The following is an 11,741-nucleotide window of genomic DNA, read 5'->3' on the forward strand; positions in this document are numbered from 1 at the left end:
TTGTTTCTAGGGTTAGAGTTATTGTTAAAGTTGGGGTTAGTGTTATTTGTAAGGTATTTTATGCCGAGGAAGAAAGGAGGACATAGCCACCAAGTGTGGACAAGCAAAAGCTTTATTTAGAGCACTCCCCAACGAGGTTCACTGGTCTGCAAGACAGGGGCCAGGGAAGTCACGCAACTTCTCCCGCCCGGGGTTAATTTATAGCATTGGTAGGGTGGTGGAGGGTGGCGAAATTTCATTGGCTGACAGTTACTCTTTTTCAAAATGCTCCTGGGCCTTTCTCTCTCTCTCTCTCTCTCTCTTTTTTTTGGCGGGCATGGCTGTGGCCATTTCTTTTGGCAGTCATGGGCATGTGTCATTCCTCATATGACCTTCCCCTATTGCCAACCGACCTCACAGTCCAACCTTTTATGTTCAATGAGGGTGCTGCTATTCATCTGGTTACTTCCTGCTGGTTAGGGGCATCGTGGGGAAGGGAGGTTGGAAGGTGGTGGCTCTGAGGGGAGTCGTGTATATGGGCGTGGGAGCGTCTGGTTGACCATGACTTGAGAAACCTCATGAATACGGCCCTGTAAGAATCTAAGAAAAAGAGGAGCAAACATGAGTAATATGCTAATAATTAGAAGAGGACCTAGGATAGGGGCAATCCTGGTGAGGATGGGTGACTGCCACCAGGAGTTAAGCGAGTTGTAAAAAAAGAGGTCCTTGTGCAGTTTCTCTTGCAGATGGTTGAGGACATTAATGTTTTATTCCATCAGGGCAGTCTCATTGATATAGTAACAGTATTGCTCCCTGCTTTAATTCACTCTGGTGACAGGTTCCCAGTGGGAGGGACAGGAGTAATAGGAGGATCTGCAGGGCCCAACCTTTTGGTGAACCGAAGGTGGGTGGGGTCCAGTGGTTCCAACTGCCAGTGGTCCTGCATGGGGGCAAGCTTGAGGCGAGAGACATGGTACCAAGGTGTTTGCCCTAAGAGCTTGGCTACAGTAGGAGTAGTCAATATTACCATATGGGGTCCCATCCACCTGGGCTGTAGGAAGCCGGGCTGGAGTTCCCTTAGAAGAACTTGTCCCTTGGTTGGAGGGGGACTGTTGGGTGTGCTTCATCTGGACCCCCTATGGGAGGAAGGGTCCAGTCCTTGTGTTCCTTGAAAAAGTGGCAGAGTAAGGATAGAAAGGGGAGGTATGTGGCAAGAGGAGGGGGGTTAATAGATAAGTTATGATTAATTAGGAATGGTCTACCATAAACCAGCTCAAAGGGGCTGAGTCCAGTGGGGTTTCGTGGGGTTGCTCTGATTCTGGTGAGTGCCAGGGGGAGATTTGGCCAGGAGAGTCTGGTCTCAATGGAGAGTTTGGTTAGCTGACCCTTCAAGATGCCATTAGTCCTCTCCACCTTACCGGATTGAGGGTGATAGGGTATGTGGAGTCTCCAGGTAATGTTGAAAGAGGTGGCAACCTGCTGGACTATTTGGGCAGTGAAGGCCGGGCCGTTATCTGATTGGATGGCAGTCAGTAGTCCAAACCGCGGGATGATGTTTTCAACCAGAATGGAGGCAACGGTGTGTGGGTGGAGCACAGAGCATATTCCTAGCAGCTGTGGCTGATGCAATGCTGTGAGAATACTCTAGCACCTGAAACCCTCCTAGGCATACCCAGGAAGGGAGCTCGCCCACTATAAGGAAGTGACTTAGTGCCAACCACGCAGCTCCCTGATCTTTTCAGCCATTGGCTATGGAGGACACGCTGTAACATCCTATTGGCTGAACCCATGTATATAAGCTAGTTTGCTTCCTGAATAAAGTGGATCTGTGTCACTGAACCTGGTCCCCGGAGTCAGGTCTTTGCGTCTCCGTCACCCTCACCCTCGGCAGGCCTTGTCCACAACAGTGTCTGCCATCTCTTGAGAGGTGGGAAAGGCTTCTACCCACCCTGAAAAGGTATCGACAAAAGTTAAGAGATAACGGAGTTTTTTGTGAGGGGGCATGTGTGTGAAGTCGATTTGCCAATCTTGGCCGGGTAAGTGCCCCCTCAGCTGATGAGTAAGGAAGCGGGGGTGGAGTTCCCCTTGTGTAGAGGCTTTGGAACAGATAGTACATGCTGTGTGTACCTTTTCAATAGTTTGCTGTAGGCCCAGGAAGAAAAAGAGTGGTTGCAAGAACCAATAGAGAGCTTTTGGCCCAATGTGTAAGGAACAGTGGATATCAGAAAGGAGTTTCAGCCTGTCCTTTTGGTAAGGCAATTCTATCTCCGAGAAATATCCATCCCTGGTTGCACATGTCTCCACCTTTTCTGAGAAGGGCCTGTTCTTCCTCAGGAGTGTAGGAAGGTTTCAAGGAGGTGGAAAGAAACATGAGGAGTTTGGGGGGGGGGTCCCTGTGGTGAGGTTTTGAGCCACCTCGTCAGCCCAAACATTTACAAAGGCCACCGGATCCTGAGAGGTTTGATGGCCCCTACAATGTACCATGGCCAACTTAGCAGGTAGCTGTAATACCTACAAAAGTTTAGAAATGAGGGTAGCATTGATTATGGGGGAGCCCTTGGTAGTGAGGAATACCCTTTCCTTCCAGAGGGCAGAGTGGCTGTGGGTGATAAGAAAGGCATATTTAGAGTCTGTATATATGGTTATGCATTTTCCCTGGGCCAGAGTGCCCATGTGAGGGCAATTAGCTCTGCTTTCTGGGAGGTGGTGCCTTCTGGCAGCTGTTGGGCTTCTAGGGTAGAAGAGGAGGTGACCACCGCATAGGCCGCCTGTCATTCGTCCATCAGGTCTCTGTACAGAGCTCCATCTACAGAGAGTATTAGATCAGGATCTTTTAGAGGGGAATCTGATAACCCATCTCAGGGTCTGTTGAGGAAATCTATTAGCTCTGTACAAGAGTGGGTGGGTTCCGGAAGTGTCGTTGGAGCTGGCAGTAGAGTGGCTGGGTTGAGTCGGGGAGAGGGCAAAAGAGTGACTGAAGGGTTTTCGATGAACAGGAAGTAAAATTCTTGTAGGCAGGAAGGACCCAACAGAGAACGAGATTTGTGCGAAAGGAGGTCGGTAAGCCTGTGGGAGGAGAAGACAGTGATGGGTTGGGAAAGGGTGAGTTTAGTAGCCTCCTTGGTGAGTTCAGCTGCCACGGCCAGTGCTCTGTTTTGATCATTCTGATCCCATTCACACAAACCAGTTACAGTGCAGTGGGTGGCTCCTGGGAAGTCCTTTACAGGGGACTCTGCCTCAATTCTTGCCACCTCCAGCAGGAACATCCTAAAATACAGCCAGGCCTCACCATACTACGCCCTATTCAGAATCTCCTAGTCTAGGAGTCTAAGATCCTTGAGCATCTTAACAATCATCATTCTAAACTCTGCATCCAGTATCTTGGTTAGTTCTGTTTCATTCAGTTCTTTTTCTTGTTAATTCGTTTGAATTGCATTTCTCTGTCTTCGCACTTTGTCTCTGTATAGACTGCTCCTTTGGATGTGTTGTTTGTGTAGCTAGCTGAGTATAGGACTGGTGTCTGCCTCCAGCTTTCAGTTGTGTTTCTAGATCTTCTTGGGTTGGCTTCAGCTGTTTCTATTCTGCTGTGGGCTACTTGTGTGCTGCTACTGCTCTTTTTGCTGTTTGTGACAGCGTTTTCTATGCCTTAGCTGGGTCAGGTGTGAGGAGCCTTTCCTCAAGATACCACTCTAACTAGGGTTGTTAAGTCCTGAGCTGATGCTCTCCGTATCTGGCCGCTGTATGTACCAGCCCTGGACCTTCCTGGCTGGAACCTGGCACAGATCAGTGGGGGTCACTGCTTTTGACTGGCCCTTAGCAACCTTCTTGGAGCTACAGGCAATCCAGAATTTGTGGCTGCCTCTGCTGGCTGTTGTAAATATCAGCTGCACTCTGAGGCTGGCTTTTATCTACTCTTAGCCAGTGTGTATGGCCTTTCTATTTCTGAAGTGTGGTCTTTCTGCCAGCCCCACGCTGCCTCCGCTTGGGCACCAGCACAGGCTTGCTGGCTGCAGCTTGAACTGCTCTGCCAGTCTAGGAACTCCTTGCCTTGCTGGGCTCCGCCCCCCACGATCCCACGGGCTACCTCTCCAGACTCAACCCCCCCCACACACGACATGCCTCTCCTGGCTCCACCCCTTGCCATCGCTGCTCGGGTCACCTGGCTGCGCCCCCCCCCATGGGCTTGCAGGACACCTCACCCAGCTGGGGTCTGCCCCCTGCCAGCTCAGGGGACAACTCCCTTGCAGGGTTCCTCCCCTATGTGCACAGGGGAAGCCTCTCTGGGCTCTGCCCTCTGCCGCCATCGCTGCATGGGCTGCATAGCTGGGCTCTGCCCCTATCTGCGTGGGGTCCAAGCACTGCAGCCATCTCCACAGCCAGGTCCTCCCGCCGTTTGGAGGGTACTCAGCAGGTTGGGGGAGCCGTGTAGCCCAGACCTCAGCACTCAAAACCTGTGTCCCTGATGTGCCCTCTGCTTCTAAGTGTTTCTCTGTACTGACTGGAGCAGGAGAGCCTCTGGTGGGTAGGGTAATTGCTTCCCTTTGCTGGCTTAGTTCTCTCAGGAAGAATGTTCATTCTAGGTTTGGGGAGTGACCCAGTACAGGGGTCAGGGTGGCTGTCCCCCAGTCCTTTCCCTGTGCCGCCGAGACTACACTCTCCTCTCGCGACTGCAGTCCTCTCAGCACTCCCCACTCCTGGAGCCCCGGTTAAGTGGCTGTGAATGAGATTTTCTGCACAGTCCCTTTCAGACGGAGTCTGGGTCTGAGAGTTCTGCTTCCCTCTTGCAAACAGTAACCCAGCTCTTCTTTCAGCTAAATACTGTCCGTACACCTCCTCTAGGCTCCAGGGTTGCTCCACAACTCTCTGGGCAACCCACCCCACCATGAGAGACCCTCTAGGCTGCCTCTACCTCCTGGGAGCAGGGCAGCCCTTTCTGCGTCTCTGCCCTTCCTACCAGCTCAGTGTGGTTCATTTGGTGATGCTTGGTAATAGATTCCTCTTAGTTTAGTCCAAAGTTGGTTTTTCAAGATGACTGTTCCTAAATTAAGTTGTAATCCACTTTGGTTCTGGGAGGTGGGAGTTGTAAATTCCGCCTACTCCATCGCCATTTTCCCCTTATTTAACTTTAATTACCATACCTCCTAAAAGTCCTATTTCCAAATATAATAACATTGGGGGTTAGGCCTTCAATATGAACTTAGGGGAAACAGAATAAAGGCAGTAGCAGTCACTTTATTGTCTACTTGTTAGAAGTGAGAGGGCATTTTTCTCTGATCTTAACTGTAAGGGTTTTCTGAGGTTTGGGAAAGTGAGGGCTCCGCTGAGACTGGCCTCCTATAACTTTTTGACTCAAGCCAGTTCAGGCACAGCCCCCAGCGCTCATCCTTACAGCACCAGTGTCCCATCCTATTTCAGCTTCCAGCCGTCTGCTCCTAGTAAACAGCAGTTCTCTTGGCTTGCATCTCTAGTTTTCAGGGTATTGGTTTGCCCTGTGACCTCAATTCTCTGAAGGATCTAAGAAGCGTTGTTGTTTTTCAGTTTATTCCACTTTCATTCTTGTATGGAGATGGGAATAATGATTTTCAAGCTCTTTACATGTCAGACCAGAAACCCAAAATAGTACTTTTTTTTTTTAATAGTACTGTTTTAATTTTGGTTTCTGCATGTTCACTGTTGGGACATAGACTTATAATGAGTTTTTATCTCTTGGTCTTGTATCCTGCCCCTTGCTGAGCTTAGTAATTAGTTCTAGGAGTGTTTTTGTTACCTTCAGCTTCTTAAATCCCTGCTCCATCCCGAGATAAGTCCCCACAGCTTTTTTCTCCTGGCCCACCTTTTCCCATGCATGGCTGATGAGATTACTGCTGTGGAAACTGCCTCAGACTGCTTGTTGTGGGTGGCTTATCTTGGCTCCGAGATTTGGGTGTTTGCTTCCATGCATGTGTGGTAGACTTGCTTGGGCCTCCTCCATTAGGAGAATAACTCAGGGATTGATTTAAGATGAAAACTTCAGACTCTACATTTGCCTGAGGACCAGCATTTTGTACAAATGACCTATTTGGGGATTTCTTGGGCTCCCTACCCCATTCCAGCTATCTCCAGGGCACATTTGTAAATGGATTAGAGGCATCCACTTGCTTTCTTTCCCTCACCTTTTTGTTAATGTAAAACTGTAAGTACACAGAAAAGTTGAAATGATAATAAACTGACTTGCCACATACAACAGCCTTAATTTAACAGTTGTTAACTGTAATACGTGCTTCGGTTATTTGTTTATATCTGCCTTTGTACATCTGTCTCTATATGTGTTTTCTGAACCCATTTGAGAGTAAGTAACAGATATAATCATACTCTGCTCCAAAATATTTCAGCAGGTGTCTCTTAAAAATGAGTGCATCTTCTACCTAACCACAGTACTGCTATCACACTTAAGGAACTTAATCATGACCAGTGTTCAGACTAATCCACATTTCTGATTGTTCAAAAATTCCTGTGAGTGTGTGTGTGTGTGTGTGTGTGTGTGAGAGAGAGAGAGAGAGAGAGAGAGAGAGAGAGAGAGAAAAAGAGAGACAGAGAGAATGACAGATAGGGACAGACAGACAGGAAGGGAGAGAGATGAGAAGCATTAATTCTTCATTGTGGCACCTTAGTTGTTCCTTGATATTTGGCTCTGTTGACTAATGAGTTTGGACCACTGATCCAACACAACTTACACCATTCACAAAAATAAACTCAAAATGGATAAAAGACTTAAATGTACAAAGTCTCAAAACCATAAAAATTCTAAAAGAAAACTCAGACCACTCTGGAAGCAATATTTTTGCCAATATATCTCTTTGAGCAAGTGAAATAAACAACAAATTGGGCTATATCACACTAAAAAGTTTTCGCATAGCAAAAGACACCATTAAGCCTGACCTGTGGTGGCGCAGTGGATAAAGTGTCGACCTGGAAATGCTGAGGTCGCCAGTTCAAAATCCTGGGCTTGCCTGGTCAAGGCACATATGGGGGTTGATGCTTCCAGCTCCTCCCTCCTTCTCTCTCTCTGTCTCTCTCTCCTCTCTCTCCTTCTCTGTCTCCCTCTCTAAAAATGAATAAATGAAAATTTTTTAAAAAAATACACCATTAACAAAAAGAAAACCCACTCAATTGGAGGACGTATTTGATGATAATGTCTGATAAGGGGTTCAAAACCAAATTTATAAAAAATTTCTAAAACTCAACACCAGGAAGGTAAACAAGCCAATTAAAAAATGGGGAAAGGACCTGAATAGACACTTCTCCAAAAAGGACATACAGATGACCAATAGGCATATGAAGAAATGCTCAAAGTCACTCATCATTAGAAATGCAAATTAAAACCACTATGAGATGTCATCTCACACCTGCCAGAATGGCTTTCATTAACAAATCAACAAACTACAAGTGCTGTCAAGGGTGTGGAGAAAAGGGAACCCTCCTGCCCTGCTGGTGGGAATGCAGACTTGTGCAGCCACTGTGGAAAACAGGATGGCTCCTCAAAAAATTAAAATGTAACTGCCTTATGACCCAGCTATCCCACTTCTGGGAATACAGCCTAAGAATTCCAAAACACTAATTCAAAAGGAAATATGCACCCCCTTGTTCACTGCAACATCGTTTACAATAGCCAAGAACTGGAAACAGCCCAAGTGTCTGACTGGACAAATGAATAAAAAAGCTGTGGTACATTTACACAATGGAGTACTACTCAGCTATGAAAAAGAAGAAAACCTTACATTTTGCAAAGGCATAGATGAACCTGGAGATTATTATGCTAGTGAAATAAGCCAGGCAGAGAAAGACAAATACCATATGGTCTCATTTATATGTGAAATCTAATGAACACAATAAACTGAGGAACAAAACAGAAACAGAGGCAGGGTCACAGAGAACAGATAGCTGTCAGAGGGAAGAGAAAAGGGGGCTTGATTAAAGGTGAAGAGATTAGACAAGTTGCATATATATAACACATAGATACAGACACCAGAGTAGCAGTTCCTAGAGTGAAAGGGGGGATGGAGGTAGGGGGTGGGTGGCAAAGGGGGTGAGACAGGGGTGGAGTCTTTGCATATGGAAAGGTGGGCATGATGCAGTGTATACAGGATGTCATACTGAGTGGGGCACTTAAAACCATGTCAACATAATAAAAATAAAATTTTTTTTTAAATGAGCAATGGATACAAACAATAATGTGGCAGATTGCCTGGCACAAGCAGGGGGTGTTTGAGGTGAGGGTAGATGTGGAGGTGGGTAATAGGGGTAATAAATGGGAATGGATGGAGACTCAATTTAGGGGAGGGGTGAACACACAATACGGAGTTCGGAGATGTGTTGTAGAATTGGGCACTTGAAACTTATATAATTATGTTGACCAGTGTCACCCCAATAAATTCAGTTAAAAAATTTTAAGAAATAGAAAAAGAATCAAGGAGTCAAAATATCAATGACCTTTTATCTTCCACCTTAAGTAACAAAAGCATCAAGTTATACCCAAAGTCATCAGAAGAAAGTAAATAATGAAGATCATAATAGCCTGACCAGGCAATAGCACAGTGGATACAGCACCAGCCTGGGATGCCGAGGACCCAGGTTAAAAACCTTGAGGTCGCTCGCTTGAGCAGGGGCTCACCAGCTTGAGCTTGAGATCATAGACATGATCCCATGGTCACTGGCTTGGCTGGAGCCCCCCAGTCAAGGTATGTATGAGAAGCAATCAATGAACAACTAAGGTGCCACAACTATGAGTTGATGCTTCTCATCTCTCTCCCTTCCTGTCTGTCTCTCGTAAAAACAAAAACAAAAAAAGTCAAGGAACAGAAGAATGGGTTGGCAAACTACATGCTTTCAGGTTTAACCCAGTCCGGTAGAGCCTGTTTTTGTAAACAGTTTGATTGACATACCACACCCATCCCTGCTTTTGTGCTCTAGTAGCAGCCATAAAAAACTGGCCTACAAAGTCTATAAAGCCTAAGATACAGAAAAATGTTTGTTGATCCTTACAATAGAAAAGAGAAAAAAAAACAAGCCAAAGCTCATTTTCTGAGAAGATTAATAAAATTGGTAAACCCAGGATGATCAGGAAAAAAAGAAAAATTTACCAAAATCAGGAATAAGAGAGTTGACATCACTACAGAATCTACAAAAAGCTTAAGGCAATATTGTAAATGACACTATATGCCAATAACTTAAATAAGATATTATGGAGATGAAAATGATCAAAGCTCATTCTAGAAGAATACACTGAATAGCCCTACGTCTATGAGAGAAATTAAAATTGCAGTTAACCTCTCTGAAAAGAAACTCCAGGCCCAGAAGTTTTAAATGTGAATTCTACTAAAAATTTAAGGAAGACATAATATCAGTCTACATAATATTAGTCTACAAAACTAATCCAAAAAATTAAAGAAGAGGAAGTATTTCCCCACGCATTCTATGATATGACAAGAAAACACTACAGAGCAATATCCCTCATGAACAGACACAAAAAGTGTAAACAAAATTGTAGCTAATCAAATCTAAAGTGAGATTATGCCAGGAATGCAGGGTTAGTTTAACACTGTGGAAAAAATATATAGAAAAATCAACATTTCTCTCCTAAAGATTCATTCCCAGATCATTCTAACAGTATTAAAACTATTAAATTTTAATTGATTCTAGAGATTAAGGAAGAGGGAGAAAGAGACAGAGAGAGGAGACAGAAAAGAAAGGAACATCAACGTCTTTGTGCATGTGCTCCGACTGGAAATGGAACCAGCAACCTCTGCTGCTCGGGAAGACATTCTCATTAACTGAGCCATCCAGCCAGGGCTATTACATTTTTATTTAAAGTAAGCAAAGGAGCAAATACCAACTCATTTAACACACCAGACAATGGTGTTCCCACCTTTGTATGATTACTGTAGTTCCTTCACTGATCTGGGCAGCCTATAACCGTGCCCACTGATGGGACGCAGCAGACATGGTGCTAGTCCAGTACCAGGCCACCAGGCCTAGCTTTCAGAAAACTAACAATGCCTACTTCCATCCTCTTAACACCATGGGAGAACTGAGCTGCCAGGTAAGACCAACCAGTTTGCTGGAGAGAACCACAGGGAGAGACCACACAAAGACAGCAGCTAAGCCAGCCAGCCATCATCTGAATATGATTGCTCCAGAGATCCCAAGCAAGATCTGCAAAACCATGTAGTCGAGTCCAGTCAACCACAGAATTGCAAGAGCCAATTAAATGGTATGGATTGAAGCCACTGTTTGAAATGGTTTAATAGGAACAGATAACTGACAAAGCACAGACTTACATATACATATACATACATTCCCTCTTCCAAAACTTTAGAAACCAACATCACTCATAGTTGCAAAATTCCTCAATAAAGTAACAGTAAATCAAACTTTACAGTTTACTACATGTTTAACACACCATGGCTGAGAAGAGCGTAGCCCAGCAAATGCAAGTAGTTTTAACAATAGAATTCTATTCATATAATTCATAACAGTAGGGAGTTAAGTGAGAAACAGTATGATAATAACTCCAGTTCCAAAGGCGCACCTGAAAAAAGCATATTTGTTAATTACCACTATTTTGTTTTTAATTATGGTACTTAATTTATTTTGAGGCTTCAAGTTGCTCCGAGGGAGGCCAATTTTGGTATTTTCCCTGGAGAAGTATGGGATAAAGACTGAGAACGGAGACTGGCTTTCCAATCAAGTCATGAAAAAAGATAAGCTACCACCATTTATTTTTTAAGGTTTAAATAAAATATTGAAAAAATAAATAATTGATTTTAGAAAGAAAAAGGGGCAGGGAAGGAGCAGGAAGCATCTCATATGTGCTTTGACCCAGCAAGCCCGGGGTTTCGAACCAGCGACCTCAGCATTTCATGTTGATGATCTATTCACTGCACCACCACAGGAAAAGCTGCCATTTATTATCAGCAGCAATCAACATTTTTCTGAAAGTTCTATACAACTAAATTACTGTGAAAAAGAAATGAGTTTATATAAATATTAGAATGTGGCCAAGTCATTATGACTTGCAAGTTTTATACATGTACCAGCCAAAGCTGGTTAAATAGAAAAAAGATTCAATTCATATCAGGTATAAAAACTAGAAAATAATTAGCAAACCACTAAGAAATGGTACTGTACTTTACATATGTAACCAGCGAACAGCACATGGGATGGTGGTATTTAGTAGGTGAAGGGGGAACTTTCATTTTCTGTATGATATATTTTTTACCTTTTTTTTTAAAACTACACATATTATTACCTTCAAATTTCTAGCCACAATTCTAAATAGTCAATATAAACTGAGGGCCTGACCTGTGGTGGCACAGTGGATAAAGCATTGACCTGGGATGCTGAGGTCGCCAGTTCAAAAACCGGGGCTTGCCTGGTCGAGGCACATAGGAGAGTTGATGCTTCCTGCTCCTCTCCCTTCTCTCTCTCCTCTCTAAAATGAATAAAATCTTAAAAAAAAAAAAACAACTATAAAAATATATATAAATTGATAACACCTCTAAAATGTTAAATGTTCAACTAGTACACATTCATTTCAAATAAGAGATTTATTTTATTTGGGGAATTAAACACAAAAGAACATGGTATAATTTAAGTTCAGGAATGACAGAGGGCTAGCAACATGGTAATGGCCTTCAGAGCCATGGTTCCTCACAGCTACTCCACTCACATGGACTTTAGGGTTCACCGGTGTGCATGGTTCCACATGCTCTGGGGGTAAATAT

General features: G+C 44.3%; 1 protein-coding gene across 1 annotated transcript in view; it reads right to left on the reverse strand.

Moving 5' to 3' along the window:
• Positions 1–11,595: 11,595 nt before the first annotated feature.
• The window catches only part of GINS1 (GINS complex subunit 1), a 44,649-nt gene continuing 44,503 nt past the window's right edge, over positions 11,596–11,741 (reverse strand). Inside the window, exon 8 of the mRNA XM_066255233.1 lies at positions 11,596–11,727. The gene's annotated coding sequence lies outside the window, so the exon portion shown is untranslated. The remainder of the gene's footprint in view (positions 11,728–11,741) is intronic.

Source organism: Saccopteryx bilineata, chromosome 2 (genome assembly GCF_036850765.1).
Source record: "Saccopteryx bilineata isolate mSacBil1 chromosome 2, mSacBil1_pri_phased_curated, whole genome shotgun sequence".
In the NCBI taxonomy this organism is placed as follows: domain Eukaryota; kingdom Metazoa; phylum Chordata; class Mammalia; order Chiroptera; family Emballonuridae; genus Saccopteryx; species Saccopteryx bilineata.